The sequence below is a fragment of the Lithobates pipiens genome, unplaced genomic scaffold (genome assembly GCF_037356315.1).
Source record: "Lithobates pipiens isolate NorthernLeopardFrog02 unplaced genomic scaffold, aLitPip1_a1.2 Scaffold_35, whole genome shotgun sequence".
In the NCBI taxonomy this organism is placed as follows: Eukaryota; Metazoa; Chordata; class Amphibia; order Anura; family Ranidae; genus Lithobates; species Lithobates pipiens.
In genome coordinates, this window is record NW_027507811.1 from 25,383,805 (window position 1) to 25,401,987 (window position 18,183).

At 46.5% G+C, this 18,183-nt stretch overlaps 1 protein-coding gene across 3 annotated transcripts in view; it reads left to right on the forward strand.

Annotated features, from left to right (window-relative positions):
- Positions 1-18,183, forward strand: part of LOC143956176 (uncharacterized) — a 176,834-nt gene that overhangs the window by 44,792 nt on the left and 113,859 nt on the right. The gene's annotated exons all lie outside the window — the stretch shown is intronic.

Genomic DNA, 18,183 nt, shown 5'->3' on the forward strand with positions numbered 1-18,183 from the left:
ATGATGGTCTATCTCCATACCTCAATATAACGATGTTACCAGTACACAATTGTTACTCGATGAAGTATAGTTTGAATGTATTGTATATTTCATTTGAATTATTGATATGGTGATTGCAAAATGTGAAAATATATTTCTTTTAATATTGCTTTCTTATAGATGGTCTCCATGTATCTCCACATTGTGATGCAAAAAATAATGATGGCAAAGAATGTTCTCCAGGAGTAAATCCTATTTCTCCAAATATGCACCACAGACCATATCATTTGGAGACAGCAAGGGATCCGTCCAGGGATTTTTTTCAGGGAGAACTTGGTGGAACTCGGTTCCACCACCTCTGGCTCAGACCCTTGGGGGGAGGCTGCTGACCAAAATCACTTGTAAACACAGAAGTCTGGTTTCTGTGTTTACAAGTGAAAAGCTTGCACTCTGTGTGTAACCCCCCCTGAACTCTGCACTCTGTATGTAATGCAATCTTGGTATTTAATGCCACTTTAGGACTCTCCTTCAGTTTGTGAAATTTGACTGACCATACCCACCATTTGATGTGATTTGGAGGGTGTGTGTGGGTGGAGGATAACAAGCCCTGGATCTGTCTAATCCTGAGGAACCTCCTGGTCAATCACATACTGGTACATCAGACATCCATCTCAGATCAGCAGATCCTTCATTGTCCTGTACGGAGTGTGGAAAATCTTTTAAAATTAAATCTAAACTTCTTATTCATCTCAAATTTCACAACATGACTTTTACATGCTCAGAGTGCGGGAAGTGTTTCAGTGAGAAAAAATAACTTCCAGGACACCAGAGAAGACACATAGGAGAGAATTCCTATTCCTGTTCTGAGTGTGGAAAGTGTTTTACTCACAAAATAAGCCTTCTAAACCACCAGGGAAGTCACACAGGAGAGCGTTTTTATTCATGCTCAGAGTGTGGGAAGTGTTTTACTCTTAAAGGAAACTTTCTAAATCACCAGAGGAGTCACACGTGAGCGTCTTTATTCATGTTCAGAGTGCGGTAAATGTTTCACCGAAAAAGGAAAACTTTGTATACACCATAGAAATCACACAGGTGAACGTCCTTATTCATGTTCAGAGTGCAGGAGATGTTTCACTGTGAAAGGAAACCTTCTTAGACACCAGAGAAGTCATACGGGTGAGCGGCCCTATTCATTTTCATAGTGTGGGAAACGATTCACAGTGAAAGATAAACTACTTACACACCAGTGAAGTTACACGAGCAAGCATACTTTCTCCTGTGCATAGTGTGGGAAATGTTTCACTAGAAATGAAGACCTCATTGGACACCAGAAAATTCACATGGGTCAGCGTCTTTATTCATGTCCAGAATGTGGAAAATTTTTCTGATGGAAAATACAGCTTCTAAGACACAAGATCACTCACACTGGTGATTATCCTTATTCATGTTCAGAGTGTGGCAAACGTTTCGATGTGAAAGTGAACTTCTCATACACCAGAGAATCCACACTGTTGAGCGCTCTTATTCATGTTTAGCGTGCGGGAAATGTTTTACTGTGAAACGAAACCTCCTTGCACACCAGAATATTCACACGGGTGTGCTCCTTATTTATGTTTAGAGTGCAATTAATGTTTCACCGAAAAAGGGAAACTGTATACACCAGAGAAGTCAAAACTGTAAACGTCCTTATTCATGTTCAGAGTGCGGGAAATGTTTCACTGTGAAAGGAATCCTTCTTATACACCAGAGAAGACACACAGGAGAGCGTCCTCATCCATGTTCGGAGTGTGGGAAATTTTTTTTTGTAGGTGTAAAAGTCATTTAACTAGTCATCAGAGAACACATACCCGCTGATGTCGGATTGAAGAAAAAGCTTGACAGCCGCACTACGTTATAGCCTATTTATTGAAGACGGTAAAATCCGTACAGTTACAAAGACCTCAGAAGCACAGGGACAAAGATACTCACGCGTTTCACGCCACTATGGGGTGCTTAGTCATAGCTACCAGAAGGTGGGCTGACTGTTATATATATGTGTATACAGTGGTGTGAAAAAGTGTTTGCCCCCTTCCTAATTTCCTGTTCCTTTGCATGTTTGTCACACTTAAGTGTTTCGGAACATCAAACCAATTTAAACAATAGTCAAGGACAACACAAGTAAAAACAAAATGCAATTTGTAAATGAAGGTGTTTATTATTAAAGGTGAAAAAAAATCCAAACCATCATGGCCCTGTGTGAAAAAGTGATTGCCCCCTTGTTAAAACATACTATAACTGTGGTTGTCCACACCTGAGTTCAATTTCTCTAGCCACACCCAGGCCTGATTATTGCCACACCTGTTCACAATCAAGGCATCACTTAAATAGGAGCTGCTTAACACAGTAAGGTCCACCAGAAGATCCTTAAAAGCTACACATCATGCCGAGACCCAAAGAAATTCAGGAACAATTGAGAAAGAAAGTAATTGAGATCTATCAGTCTGGAAAGGGTTATAAAGCCATTTCCAAAGCTTTGGGAATCCAGCGAACCACAGTGAGAGCCATTATCCACAAATGGCGAAGACATGGAACAGTGGTGAACCTTCCCAGGAGTGGCCGGCCGCCCAAAATTACCCCAAGAGCGCAGCGACGACTTATCCAAGAGGTCACAAAAGACCCCACAACAACGTCCAAGGAACTGCAGGCCTCACTTGCCTCAGTTAAGGTCAGCGTTCATGCCTCCACCATCAGGAAAAGACTGGGCAAAAATGGCCTGCATGGCAGAGTTCCAAGGAGAAAACCACTGCTGAGCAAAAAGAACATCAAAGCTCGTCTCAATTTCTCCACAACACATCTTGATGATCCCCAAGACTTTTGGGACAACATTCTGTGGACCGATGAGACAAAAGTGGAACTCTTTGGAAGGTGTGTGTCCAAGTATATCTGGCGTAGAAGGAACACTGCATTTCATAAAAAGAACATTATACCAACAGTAAAATATGGTGGTGGTAGTGTGATGGTCTGGGGCTGTTTTGCTGCTTCAGGACCTGGAAGACTTGCCGTGATAAAAGGAACTATGAATTCTGCTGTCTACCAAGAGATCCTGAAGGAGAATGTCCGACCATCTGTTCGTGTACTCAAGCTGAAACGAACTTGGGTTCTGCAGCAGGACAATGATCCTAAACACACCAGCAAGTCCACCACCGAATGGCTGCAGAAAAACAAAATGAAGACTTTGGAGTGGCCTAGCCAAAGTCCTGACCTGAATCCTATTGAGATGTTGTGGTATGACCTTAAAAAGGCCGTTCATGCTCGAAAACCCTCTAATGTAACTGAATTAGGACAATTCTGCAAAGATGAGTGGGCCAAAATTCCTCCAGGACGCTGTAAAAGCCTCATTGCACGTTATCGCAAACGCTTGGTTGCAGTTGTTGCCGCTAAGGGTGGCCCAACCAGTTATTAGGTTTAGGGGGCAATCACTTTTTCACACAGGGCCATGATGGTTTGGATTTTTTTTCACCTTTAATAATAAACACCTTCATTTACAAATTGCATTTTGTGTTTACTTGTGTTGTCCTTGACTATTGTTTAAATTGGTTTGATGTTCCGAAACACTTAAGTGTGACAAACATGCAAAGGAACAGGAAATGAGGAAGGGGGCAAACACTTTTTCACACCACTGTATGTATTGGGTGGAAAAAGGACCGCCCACTTGGGCACGTCAGCCCAAATTCCAAAACATATAGGAAGCACCTGGAGTCATGCAGGTGTATGGGATATCCAATCTAAATTAGACATACCAGGATTCCTATACAGCACAAAGATACAAATAAGCAGACATTTAAAAATACATAAATGCATATGAGACCAAGACCAAAATCGGTATATTTATACCGTATTTATCGGCGTATAACACGCACTTTTTTCCCCTTAAAATGAGGGAAAAAACGCGGGTGCATGTTATATGCCGATCCTCCGCAATTTCTGGGCTCTGGGCGCCTTTCAGCCGCCTTCGGCCTTTCTTGGCGGCTTTCAGCCACCTTCGGCCCTTCTCGCGGCTTTCGGCCTTTCTCGGCGGCTTTCGGTCGCCTCCGTCCCTTCTCGGCGGCTGAAAACCGCCATGAAGGGCCGAGAGCGGCCGAAAGCCGCCGAGTACGGGCGAAGGCGGCCGAAAGCCTCCGAGTACGGCCGAAGGCGGCCAAAAGCCGCCGAGAATGCCCGAAGGCGGCCGAGAACTGCCGGGCGCCGCCGAGATACACAGGACATCTCGGCGTTGCCATTTTTAAAAATATAACCTAACACTGAGGGGACAACGATGCACAGGCTGCATGACAAGGCTGCAATGAGGACAGGCTGCAATGAGGAAAGGCTGCAATGAGGACAGGCTGCATGACAAGGCTGCAAATGACACTGACAAGGCTTCAGATGGACACTGATAAGGCTGCATTGATGGGCATTTAAATGTAAGTTTTTTTTTGCTTAAATTTCCCTCCTAAAAGTTTTTTTCCTTAAAATTCCCTCCTAAACTTGGGGGGCGTGCTGTACGCCGGCGCGTGTTATACGCCGATAAATACGGTACGTATTTATTGGCTTATAACACTCACCTTTTCCCCCTGAAAATATACGCCGATAGTGTACCACGGAGGGGGACTAGCGCCACCGGAATTCACTGAGCCGTCATCTCCTGTATAATCGGCTCTGATGTCACACACACAGTCCTGCCTCCGCCACCGGCATTGGACCAGTGTTCTGTCAATCACAGGAGCTGATCCAATGCCGATGGAGGCGGGACCGTGTATGTGACTCCAGACTAAGCCGAGTAAACAGGTGATGACGGCTCGGTGATTTCCTGCATCATTTTACTGCATGAGAGATGGTGAGGCTGCAGATGGGCATCAGGCTGCATTGGTGGAAGATGGGTGCATATCAGGCTGCATTGAGGATGCAGATGGGCACAGATCAGGCAGCACTGAGGCTGCAGATGGGCACAGATCAGGCTGCATTGAGGCTGCAGATGGGCACAGATCAGGCTGCATTTAGGCTGCAGAGGGGCACAGATCAGACTCCATTGAGACAGCAGATGGGCACAGATCAGGCTGCATTGATGGGCACTGACCATTATTTTACTTCAAAGTGGTTTATTTAAAAAAAAAGTTTTTTTGCTGAAACTTCCCTCTTATATTGAAGGTGTGTGTTATATGCCGATAAATACGTGTGTGTGTGTGTGTGTATATATATATATATATATATATATATATATATATATATATACACATGTACGATCAGTCAACTGTATATATGGTCATTAATTTAATTCTGTATTAAAGAATAACACAATTATTAGACTCAAAAGATACTCAATACATAAATCCAAGCAAAAACATATCACAGTCTCAAATTCAATTGTCCTGGATGAGCAGAAAGAGGAGAAGGCCAAACCCTGGTCCCAAGTTACCTGTAAGTTGATGAGGAGGTACTAGATCTGAATCTAAGGCTTCAATCAAACAGGGGAGGGCAAAGAGTGGATCATTTGGTGAAATCACAGAGGAGGCAAAATCGCCACTTATAGGTCCATCTATAGGGAAAATGATGTATATGCTAATGAACACAGAATCAAAGATGCACAGTTTTTGACCAAGACATTTATATGGCTGCCTACCTGCAAATGGCAGGAAAGTATATGATTACAATGGCTTGATATCCATATAAAGGTCTCCCTTTAGACTCAGGGTGGAGAAGGATGCCACCGAGATTTTCCAATCAGGCTCCAAAAAATTCACAACCACTCAGAGGGGCCTAAATAAACCAAAAGAAGTAACCCTATAGATATATTGGCCGTAGATATAAAATTGAACCAACAAATCAGCTAAGTTAGACTGTACTTACACAGGTCAAACCTTGAGCTTGCACTCCCTCTCCCGTCCTGGACCATGACAAATTTGCCAAAACAGGTGTGCTTCTAAGCCCCCTCCACCTCCACCAAGGACCAATGGCGCTGGCGGAGGTGCAGACGCCAAAAAAGAGGCACCAGAAATTACGCTACATGTCATTTCTGGCAGGACACTGACGCGTCGTTGACGTTGTACGTCATATCCGGTGCGACCCAATGCATATAAACTCGCCTCTTTTTGGCATCCGCGCCTCCTTAGCATGCGTTAACACCAGACACCTAGGGGTCTCCAAACTGGCCCTCCAATTGTTCAGGAACTACAATTCCCATCATGCCTAGTTATGTCTGTGAATGTCAGAGTTTTACAATACCTCATGGAAAGTGTAGTTCCACAACAGGTGGAGGGCCATAGTTTGGAGATCCTGAACCATCAAGTGTGAAAGAGTCCAAGGCTCAGTTCACACTACTGCAATGCGACTTTGACGTGATTTTCAGTGTGATTATATATCTTTGTTGGCCAGTGAGTCATTCATAACTGAAATCTATTTCCTACCCTATTCTGTACATACGTAGAAGATAAAGAATGATGTATGTGTCCATCACACCTTCATATCATAAATGTTTTTTGTCCACACAACACAAAGCTTGTTCATTATCCTCTAACCTCCCATCTCATGGACCACATGCAGGAGATATACAGTCACCAGACGCTTTATTAGGTTTACAATACTAGTACCAGGTTGGACCCCCTTTTGCCTTCAGAGCTGCCTTCATTCTTCATAGCATAGTTCCAACAAGGTGTTGGAAACATTCCTCAGATATTTTGGTCCATAGTAACACGATAGCATCACGCGGTTTTTGCAGATCTGTCGGCTGCACATCCATGGTGTGAATCTTCAGTTCCACCACATCCCAAAGGTGCTCTATTGGATTGAAATCTGTGAGGGTGGAGGCATTTGTCATGTTCCAGAAACCAGTGGTTAGATGATTGGAGCTTTGTGACTTGGTGAATTACCCCGCTGCAAGGAGCCATCAAAAGATGGGTACACTGTAGTCATAAAGGGATGGACATGGTCAGCAATTATACTGTGTGTAAATGATGCTCAATTAGTACTAAGGGGCCCAAAGTGTGCCAAGAAAATATCCTCCACACCGTTACACCACCGCCAGCCCAATCCATTAATACAAGGTATGATGGATCCATGCTTTCATGTAGTTTACACCAAATTCTGACCCTACCATCTGAATGTCGCAGCTGAAATTGAAACTGATGAGACCAGGCAATGTTTTAGCAATCTTCTATTGTCTAATTGTGTTGAGCCTGTGCGAATTGTAGCCTCAGTTTCCTGTTCCAGTACAGTACAACGACATGCTCAAGCCACCTCGGCTTTTTTTTCCACACACCAATGGCTGATCATTAAGGATGCATGCACTGTATTATCACCATTTGAGGAGGCCACAAGGATGGTGAGCAGTGACAGTGCATGCATGTGACACAATCCCTGTTGTGTTCCTGCTGGAGCAGACTCTGTGTGGCATTATGCACAGGGCACAGGAGGGAGAGCAGCAGGAGGAAGAGGAGGACTTCCTTTCCTCTCAAGACCCACTTTATCCAGATACCATCATTCCTATGTCACAGAACACACAGCAGGAGAGAGGGAAGGAGGATGAGGAGGAGGATTCTGGCACTTTCATCGTTTTCTAAGAAGAGGAAGACATGTGTCAATCTGTAAGCAATGCCTTTCCAACCCCCGAACCCTTGGGAGTAGTACGTGGCTGGGAGGAGGAAGTTCCAGATGCTGTGATCCTGAGTGACCCGAGTCTGCTTCTCAAGCCTTTGCATATTTGAGGCGCATGGGCAACCTCATGCTTCAAAGCTTGAGAAAGGACCCAAGAATACGTGGCATAAAGGAGGATGATTACTGGTTGGTAACCCTCCTTGACCACCGTTATATGGGGAAGGTCTCAGAACTCATCCCGTCCCCACAGAGAGTACAGAAGATAAAATCTCTTGAGGCCGAGGAAGGCCCCGGGTCCGGACGGATACACTACTCAATATTATAAGACGTTGTTCCCCGTCCTGGGTCCACGCATGGTGAGATTCTTTAACGCCGTGGGGGCAGACACAGCCCTACCTAAGGATCTGCTAAACGCACATATCTCTTTAATCCCCAAGGAGGGTAAGGACCCCTCCGGATGCGGAAGTTATAGACCCATCTCCCTGTTAAACACGGACTTAAAATTATTCACTAAAATTCTATCGACACGCCTTGCCCGCCACCTGCAGACACTAATCAACTTGGATCAAGTCGGTTTTATACCTGGAAGGGAAGCGCGTGATAACACTATAAAAGTTCTAAACCTACTTCACGTGGCCAGTACTAAAAAGTCCCCATGTGTATTTCTTAGCATAGACGCTGAAAAAGCGTTCGATAGGGTGAGCTGGGCATTCCTGTTTTCGGTACTCCGTTATATTGGCCTAGGAGATAGAATGCTCACCTGGATCACCAAATTGTATTCCTCCCCCACGGCACAGGTGAAGGCTAATGGTATCCTATCTACGCCCTTCCCTATCACAAACGAAATGAGGCAGGGGTGTCCTCTATCACCCTTAAGGCCCATACACACGATCAGACTTTTTGACAACAAACATGCAAATTAGCTGTTTTGGAGCAACATCCGACCGTGTGTACGCTCCATCAGACAAACTTTTTTGGTTTTCATCGGACTTTTGTTGGCTGTGCGAACGGACAAACTTTCTGGCAACAAAAGTCCGATGGAGCAAAGTCTGATCGTGTGTACAGAAAACCATAGGACTTTTGTACAAAGTACAAACAGGCATGCTCAGAACCAATGCAAAAGATCAGACAACAATACAGAAGTTGACCAAAGGTGGCGGTAAAGAGCAGAAAAACCACGTGATTTGGTGAAAGTTGGCTGAAAAAGTCCTGCTGTGTGTATGCAACACAAGTTCAGGGCCGACGCCCTTTGTACAAAAATCCAAGGGAAAGTTTGTACAAAGTCCTATCGTGTGTATGAGGCTTAACTCTTCGCACTCTCGCTAGAACCCTTCCTGTGTAACATTAGACGAAACCCTGACATTCAGGGTATTCAGGTGGGTGCCTTGCACTGTAAAATCTCGGCGTACGCGGACGACTTATTGTTCACTTTGACCAACCCCACAATCTCACTGCCCAACCTCCTTAAAGAATTCAAGGCGTATGGGGAGTTATCGAATTTAAAAATCAACTATTCTAAATCGGCAGCCATGGGTGTAGCTGTTCCCCCATCAATCATGCAATCTATGCAAACCCACTTCACCTTTAGATGGACAACTGTGGCTCTGAAATATTTAGGGACTCAAATTCCCATGGACATCACACGAACGTTCGAGTTGAATTTCCCACCACTCTTGGTCACAATCCGCTCACTCCTGGATGGCTGGTCCAGGGGTCTCCATTCGTGGTTTGGCAGGTGTAACCTCCTTAAAATGTGTATACTGCCTAAGATCCTCTTTCTGCTCCAGGCCCTTCCAATACATCTCCCATTAGCATTCTTCAAGCAAACGCACAACCTCTTCATAAGCTTTATCTGGGCCAGCAAAAAACCTAGGATTAATAGACACCAGATGTCCCTCCCCAAACACCAGGGCGGTCTGGCAGTCCCTGATATTAAGCGGTACTTCCTGGCGACGCACTTGGGTCGTTTCCTGGACTGGAGACGGAACGGTGGAGTTAAACTGTGGGTACAGTTGGAACAGGCTCAGACAATTGTCCCACTGAAAGGCGCGATTTGGTGCTACGACTCCCTCCCCTTGAACACGAAACAACACCCCCTCCTGGGGACCACGCTGCGACACGGTAGACAGGTAGCTGTACAACATTCACTAACCTCGCTTAAGTCCCCTCTTTACCCAATACTGGGTCACCCAGACTTTGCGCCGGGCCTTCACCCCAGGGAATTTGTTGCCTTACGTAACAAAGCTTTTGATCATGCGGCTAAATTGGTGATACAGAACCGTTGGCCTACTCTCGCGGAACTATCCGACGGAACGGGTGAGTTCCGCCTAAATTTGTGGAAGGCGGTGCAGATACACCACTTCCTGCACTCGATCCCTGAACCCCAGGACTTCTGTCGTCCACGGACAGTATTTGAGGAGCTTTGCGTAGGCACTGAACCTTTGACTAGTACGCTATCCAATATGTATGTACTACTTAACTCACCCGCCGCTCAACCACGCCTGATTGGCCTGGAAAAGTGGGAGAAAGACCTAAACCGAACGTTCTCAGACACACAAAAACAGAGGATGATTAGCTGCGCGGTTACAACGTCCATATGTACCAGAATACAGGAGGCAAACTATAAAGTTCTCTATAGGTGGTATCTCACTCCTCCAAGACTTCAAAAATGTTTCCCTGACATCTCGGACCGATGCTGGCGCTGTGGCGAGGAAGAGGGAACCATGCTCCACATTTTTTGGACTTGCTCAAAGCTCAGAGATTATTGGGGAGCTGTGAGGCGCATTGTTCAGAATTTTGCGGAATACACAATTCCAGATGACGCCGCCTTCTTCCTCCTACACCTGTCAGCTATCCCCCTAAAAAAATATAAAAAGTCATTAGTACGCCATCTTTTGAATGCAGCGAAGTCATGTATTCCGCTTAGATGGAAACAACAGTCCCCGCCCACTGTTACAGATTGGCTGCGCAAAGTGGAGGAAATTAGGAAATTAGAGGACTTGGCCCTTACGGCACAGCATAAGAGCGAGCAATTTACGGCGACGTGGGCAATTTGGATTACCTTTATATATTCGGAGGAGGGGACTGCCCTCCTGGGTTCTTAGTGGACTTGCGACGGTGCGGGCCCGCGGATAGGGATGACCATCTCCCTGGCTGATACCCCCCCCCCTTCTTTTCACTCTCTCTTTTCTCCCCCCCCCTTCCCTGAAGAGTATATAGAAAATGGAAGGGAGGTTCCCGTCTTGGACATGAGTAATTACGGTGGGATGATAAGTGGCTTAGCGCAACATCCCGGTTTACTGGCAGTTTACTGTGAGACGCCTGGCCCTGTGATTTTGCTAGTACTGTTTTTAAGTCATGCAAGCGCTTCATATGTTTGTACCTCTGTATTGATTGTACTGTCGGGATACCTCCCTTTATGTGGTGTTTAATAAAAAATGTATATTTGAAAAAAAAAAAAAAATCTCTTGAGGACACATTAAAGAGGATTTTATTGAACCTTTTTCCTGACTCCAGTAGGTTACAGTGTGGTGGAAAACTTTGTTTCGAGTCTTCTGCTGGTAAAGAGAGGAGCGTTGGAGAAGGCGTCCGCTTAATTGAGGCATTTCAGAATTTTTTTAGTCCTCGAAGCCCAGGGCTGTCAGCTTCCACATCCCATCGGCAGCATCTGCATCACATGGTGGACCTCGGAGCTAAAACAGAGATGGAGAGATTTCCAGCTGAAGATCCACTGACTTACTGGGTCATGAGAATAGACCACTGGCCAGAATTTGCCCAGAAGTATGCTATTGAGTTGTTGGGTTGTCCTACATCCAGCGTGCTTTCAGAATGGGCATTCAGTGCTGCAGGAGGTTTCATTACTGATCATAGAATGCATCTGTCCACAGACTCCATGGACCGTTTGACTTTTATAAAAATGAATCAGTCCTGGATAGGGATGAGCTCAGGCGTGTTCACATGGTCTACCTGCTGAGCCCGCCAGGAAGTCAGCGCAGAGCTGCACTAATCACAGGCAGTGAGATTGCCCTGATGTGCGGCTGCAGAGATCAGGCAATGTCTCACTGCCTGCGATTAACGCAGCACTGCGCCGACTTCCTGGCAGGCTCAGCACGTGGACCATGCAAACACCCCTGAGCTCATCCCTAATCCTGGATTACCAGCTACGAAGCCCCTGATGCCGATGTCACTGATTAAGTCTTTTTGGAATGTGGAATCTCTGCAGGACTTCAAGGCTGCCTAGCTTTGAGGGTGTTCAATCATTTAATCTGAAATAATTTTTTTGGTATAGGTTTCATGGGCACAATTAAAATCCAAAGACCAATTTTTCAGCACCCGTTTGACAGGTGCATATCATTGCAATTTTTTACAGCAAGGCCAATTCTTGCTTTCACCAAGAGTACCTCTATAGGGTTACGGTGGGAAGGCGCCACCGACACCCAAAGACCAATTTTTCAGCACCCGTTTGACAGGTGCATATCATTGCAAATTTAAAAAAAATTTACAGCAAGGCCAATTCTTGTTTTCATCAAAAGTACCTCTATAGCAGTGGTCATCAACCCTGTCCTCAGGGCCCACTAACAGGCCAGGTTTTATGTATTACCTTGAGGAGATGCAGACTAGAATACTGCAATCACTGAGCAGAAAATGATATCACCTGTGATGTATTTCAGTTATCTTGCAAACCTGGCCTGTTTGTGGGCCCTGAGTACAGGCTTAATGACCACTGCTCTATAGGGTTACGGTGGGAAGGCACCCCCGACACCCAAAGAGTAATTTTTCAGTACCTGTTTTACAAGTGCATATCATTGCAATTTTTTTACAGCAAGGCCAATTCTTGCTTTCATCAAGAGTACCTCTATAGGAGTATGGTGGGAAGGTGCCCCCGACACCCAAAGAGTAATTTTTCTGCACCTGTTTGACTGGTGCATATCATTGCAATTTTTACAGCAAGACCAATTCTTGCTGTCATCAAGAGTACCTCTATAGGGTTACGGTGGGAAGGCATCCCTGACACCCAAAGAGTAATTTTTCAGCACCTGTTTGACAGGTGCATATCATTGCAATTTTTTTACAGCAAAGCCAATTCTTGCTTTCATCAAGAGTACCTCTATAGGGTTACGGTGGGAAGGCGCCACCGACACCCAAAGACCAATTTTTACCCATGCGTTACTTCTATCCAAAGTCAAAGTGACACCAGAATGTATCCAAAAAATCTCTAATCTGGCTCCCAGTGCACTATATTGTGGCCTCATCATACACAATGGCTCCCCAGCTGTTGCTGAGCAAAATAAAGGCAGCTTGCAGGGAAAATTTCATTTCCTGGTGCCTCCATGGCAGCATACCTGTGACAAGCTCCGCCTTGGCTCCTCCCTCAGGACTAGTGAATATTATAAAAGAAATGGTTAGCGCAGCCCCAGCATTCTCCTTTTTTTCCTCATACCTCATGGCAGTGAATTCTGGTCAGCGTCCTTACCTTCTGCATTTGGCAGCCTCCGTCCGGTTCAAGCCTCTCCCGGACGCAGTTCCTTCTCTTGGGCTGCTAAATGCGCTTATAAGGTTGGAAGTCCCTTCTGTAGGATCTTTTGGGACAAGCAGTTTGTCTCTTAAGTAAGAGCTTTATCTGCAAATTGGTCATTTAGGCATTAGCTCACTTATGGTTACAGATGCAGCAGCTATTTCTGCATTCCTTTTTTTTTCTCCCCTCTCTCTCTCTCCCTCCTTTCTCTTTCCTCTTCTCTCTCTCTTTTCCTCCCCTCCTCTCCCCAACTTTCCATTTTTTTTCTCTTGGTCTCTATTTTTTTTTTTCTCTCCCTCTTCGTTCCTTGTCAAAGAAGACCCCCCTCCTAGCCCCTGTCGCCCTCCAGGCTCCCCAGGAGCCGCGCACGCTCAGCGCCAGCTTTTTCTACACTTTCGGCGTTCACCCCCCCCGTGTTCTGCGCATGCACCGGCGGGGCAGGTCCTCCGGGTGCTCGTTATGCCGGTCGGCGCATGCGCTGTAAATCCGGAGGCCACGGCAGCCATTTTGGTTGAGGGCTGAGCCCTCAAAGCATCAGGGACAGTGTTCCAGGGTCTCCTGTTCCTATTTATCTCCCTCCATATAAAAAAAAAAAAAAAGAGTGCACTGAGGCTGGTACTTTTATGTACTTCAGTCCTGTATGCCAGAAGACGTCTAAGAGGACCTCAAGGCGTCACGAAGACGACGATGACTCTAGTCACAGCAGAGACAGGTCCCCCAGGCATGGGGATTATAGAAGTGGCAATCGACCAAAAAGCCCCGTCATTCGCGCTCCCCGAGACCTAGAACTCCAGGATGTCAGGCCTTTGGAGCTACCCCACTTCCAGACAAACTGATCTGTCGAAGTTGCCTCAAGGTCTATGCAGCGGACAGAGAATCTGAAGGTCTGCAAGTGGCGGACCTGCTCAAAAAGCAGTAAAAAATTCCCTTGCGGAATTGGTAGCCACAATGCCGACGCAACAACCAGCATCCCCTCCTCAGGAGCAAACGGCTGAGGCTTCCACTCCCGGGCTGTCCACAAGTGGAATTTTTCGTCTGACGCCTGCACCTTCCTCTAAACATCAAGAAAAGAATGCTATCTCAGAGAAATCTGATGACCTAGATGCCTCTGGCTTTGCTTTCGCCATGGCCCAGCCTTATGTACAGGCAGTTAAACAAGCGATCGGCTGGGAAGTGACCAACACAGAGGTTAAGAAGTCTAAATCATACTTCCACTTTCTCAAACGGCAGATCTCCTTTTTCCTTCTCACGGACAAGATCAGGGATGTGATTGAGGAAGAGTGGAAAAAGACAGAGAAAAGATTCTCCATTTATCGCTTGGGAAAGTTATACCCTCTCTCAGAAGCTGATTCCGCAATGCTGGAGGGTTCTCCAGTGGTCGATGCAGCAGTGGTAAGGTTGGCAAAGAATGTCATGTTGCCCCTAGAAGATTCAACTTCTTTTAAGGATCCACTGGACAGAAGGATGGATCTCGATCTCAAGAAGGCTTACCAGATGGCAGGCGACGCCTGTAAGCCTGCGATAACCCTGACATCAGTGTCCAATGCACTACGGACGGATAATATAGAGTCGGCAATCCAACAGGACATCCCAAAGGAGGATATAATCAGGGCCTTGGATGAGCTGAAGCTCTCAGCAGACTTTATTGGTGAAGCCACCATTGATTCAATTCATTGATCCCCAAGGGCAATGCTCCACACAGTGATGGCCAAACGGGCCCTGTGGCTGAAACCGCGGGCAGTGGATATTGCCTCAAAACAAAACTGGTGCAAGATATCTTTTGACGGCGAAGCCTTGTTTGGGGAAAAACTGGACAAGGCCATCTCTCGAGTCACTGGCAGAAAATCAGGCCTACTACCCCAAGACAGGCGATCCGGATGCTCCAGGACATTCGCGCTCAGATTCCAATACTCCAAGAATAAGGATTACCGACAGTCCAGGCAAGGGAAAGGTTTCAGGCATGATTGGAAAAGCACACAGTCCACGTTCCTCAAGACCCGAAGACAGAGACCAGTGCCTACCCCACAGGATTCCACTAAATCCTTTTGTCACCAGGCCAGCCCAAGCGATCCCTGTAGGGGCCAGGTTAAAACACTTCTCAAAGACCTGGGAACAAAAGTGCAGGGATCCTTGGGTAGTCTCCACAGTCAAATATGGCCATTTCTGGTCGTTCCTAGACAAACCTCCGAAGGACTTCTTCCCGACAAGGGTGTCAAGGTTCCCCCAAAAAGCGGAAGCGCTACAGCGATTTCTTCTCTCCTGGCAGGAACAGCAAGCAGTAGTCCCAGTGCCTCCATCAGAAAGATTTTAGGGTTTTTACTCAACCCTGTTTCTAGTCCCCAAGAGAAACGGTGGGTGGAGACTCGTGATAGACCTAAAAAGACTAAATCGCTATATCTTCCTAGAAAAATTCAAGATGGAGTCACTACAGACGATTATTCGTATAGTCCAACCAGTGGACTGGTTGTTGTCAATAGACTTGCAGGACGCTTACCTGCATATACCCATACTCCTTCCATTCCAGAAGTATCTGAGATTTGCAGTGGGGCAGGTACATCTCCAATTCCAGAGCCTTCCATTTGGCCTCTGCACGTCGCCAAGAGTCTTCACAAAGACCCTGATTGCTATCATAGCCCTCTGAGAGAATTGGGGCTGTGGGTATACCACTACTTGGACGACCTTCTACTCCTGGCGAAGGATCCAGCCCAGTTAGTGGAACACAGGAACATTCTTTTGACGACAGAATTCGGATGGAAGATAAACCAGGAGAAAAGTCACCTTTCTCCAACCCAGGAGAGGGTTTATTTGGGCGCTCTGTTCAACACAAGGAACGGAACAGTGGCTCTCCCACCTCAGAAGGCGACATCCATTATTCAACAAATGAAGAAAGTGAGTACGAGATCCTACCTGGCAGCCTCAAACTGTTTGAGCCTGATAGGCCGGATGTCGTCATGTATCCCTATGGTCCCCTGGGCCCATTGGCATTTGAGACATTTCCAGCTGGAGTTCCTGAGACTGTGGAACAGATGGTATCTATCCCAACCCATACACCTGACGACCTTGATGCTCAGGAGTCTACATTGGTGGATGAAGAAACAGACACTTCTGAAATCATGCCCGCTAGGGCATGTCGACTGGATCACAATTACTACTGATGCCAGTGCAGCAGATTGGGGAGCACACTGCAAACAGATCTCAGTGCAGGGAAGATGGTTCTTCCATACAGCAGGCGTGGTGTCAAATGTCCTGGAGGTCAGAGCGGCCTACCTTGCATTACTAGCCCTAGAGTTCGAGATTACAGGGAAACCAGTTCTCCTCAGAATGGACAACAGGGCTGTGGTATCTTATGTACACCGACAAGGGGGGACACGCAGCAGGTCCCTCCTGAAGGAGATGGAACCCATAGTCCTCTGGGCAGAAAGGAATCTAAAGACCTGAGGGCAGTCTATCTGCCTGGTCATCTCAACTCGAGGGCCGACAGCCTTTCCTGCAAGTTTGTGGATACCAACGGATGGTCTCTACACCCGCAGATTTTCAACTGGATAGTGAACCAGTGGGGTCCCCTCGAGCTAGACATATTTGCAACAACATTAAATACCAAACTCCCAAGGTTCATCTCAAGGTTTGCTCACCCCCAAGCGGAGGCAATGGATGCCCTCTCAGCCCCCTGGGCATGCAATCGGGCCTATGCCTTCCCTCCACGGCCTTTCATTTAAAGATTCTTGTCAAGACTTATGAGGGAAACCACGACGGTGATAGCGGTCCTACCTTACTGGCCAAGACGTCCTTGGTTCCCCACAGCAATGTATCTGAGTACCCGGCCTCCAGTCAAGGTTCCAATAATACCTCTTCTCCTGTCGCAAGGATGTCACACCCATCAAGATCACCGCAGGCAGCTGAAAGGGAAAGGTTCCAATCCCTAGGGTGTTCCAACAAAGATCGCAACCCTGCTCAAAGCAAGAAAACCATCCACAAACGGTATACACGATAAGTTGTGGAACAAGTTCAGGGCCTTCATGATTGGCAGAAGCTGTGATCCAGATTCCCCATCATCCTCTCAAATTCTCGAGTTTTTGCAGGCAGGCCTAGACCTAGGTCTTGCACTAGGTACACTAAAGGTACAGGTATCAGCAATTTCAGTGGCAACCAGTAGAAGATAGGCCGAGGATCCATTGATAAGCCAGTTCTTCAAAGCTGTCAGAAAGTTCTGTCCGCCAACTAAACAATCTTTTCCCACTTGGGACCTTGCTATCATCCTAGAGTCCTTAGCCAATCCACCTTTTGCCCCTTCGGAGTCGGCATCACTCTGGAATCTAACCTTGAAGCTAGCCTTCCTGATAGCTATAACCTCTGGAAGACGGATTTCAGAGCTCCAAGCTTTGGGAGCAGATCATAATCATATCATATTCTATCCGGACAGAGTAGAATTCAGAACAGTGTGAGGATTTATTCCCAAGGTTGCATCATCCTTGAACATGTCGGAACCTTGGGCACTCTCAACATTTTCGGAACAGGACTCTGGTTCTCTTCATGAGCTAGACATTGCCTCCACGTTGAGATGCTATCTGCAGGCCACAGCATCATTCAGGGGTTCCATCAGGCTGTTTATAATTCCCTGGGGTAAAAACAAAGGCAAGGAGGCGTCAACAAGAACGATTGCCTCATGGATCATTAAACTCATCCACAAGGTGTACAGGACAAATGGACTGGAACCCCCTTCGGCGGTCAGGGACGCACTCCACCAGAGTGGTTTCTGCCTCTTGGGCGGCAAGAGCGAATGTGTCAATTGAAACTATTTCTCGGGCAGCGACTTAGTCGTCCCAACATACGTCTCTGAAACATTACAGGGTGGACCCAGGAGCTCTCTCATTGGTGGAGTTTGGCAGACAGGCAGTCACATCAGCCTTCGCTTCTTCTAAATAATAATTTCTTTAAAATAAACTTCTAAGCATCATCCCACCGGTCTTAGCTAGTTATTTGTCACAGGTATGCTGCCATGGAGGCACCAGGAAAACAGAAAATTGTACCATACTTACCGTAATTTTCTTTTCCTGGTGCCTAGCCATGGCAGCATACAATCC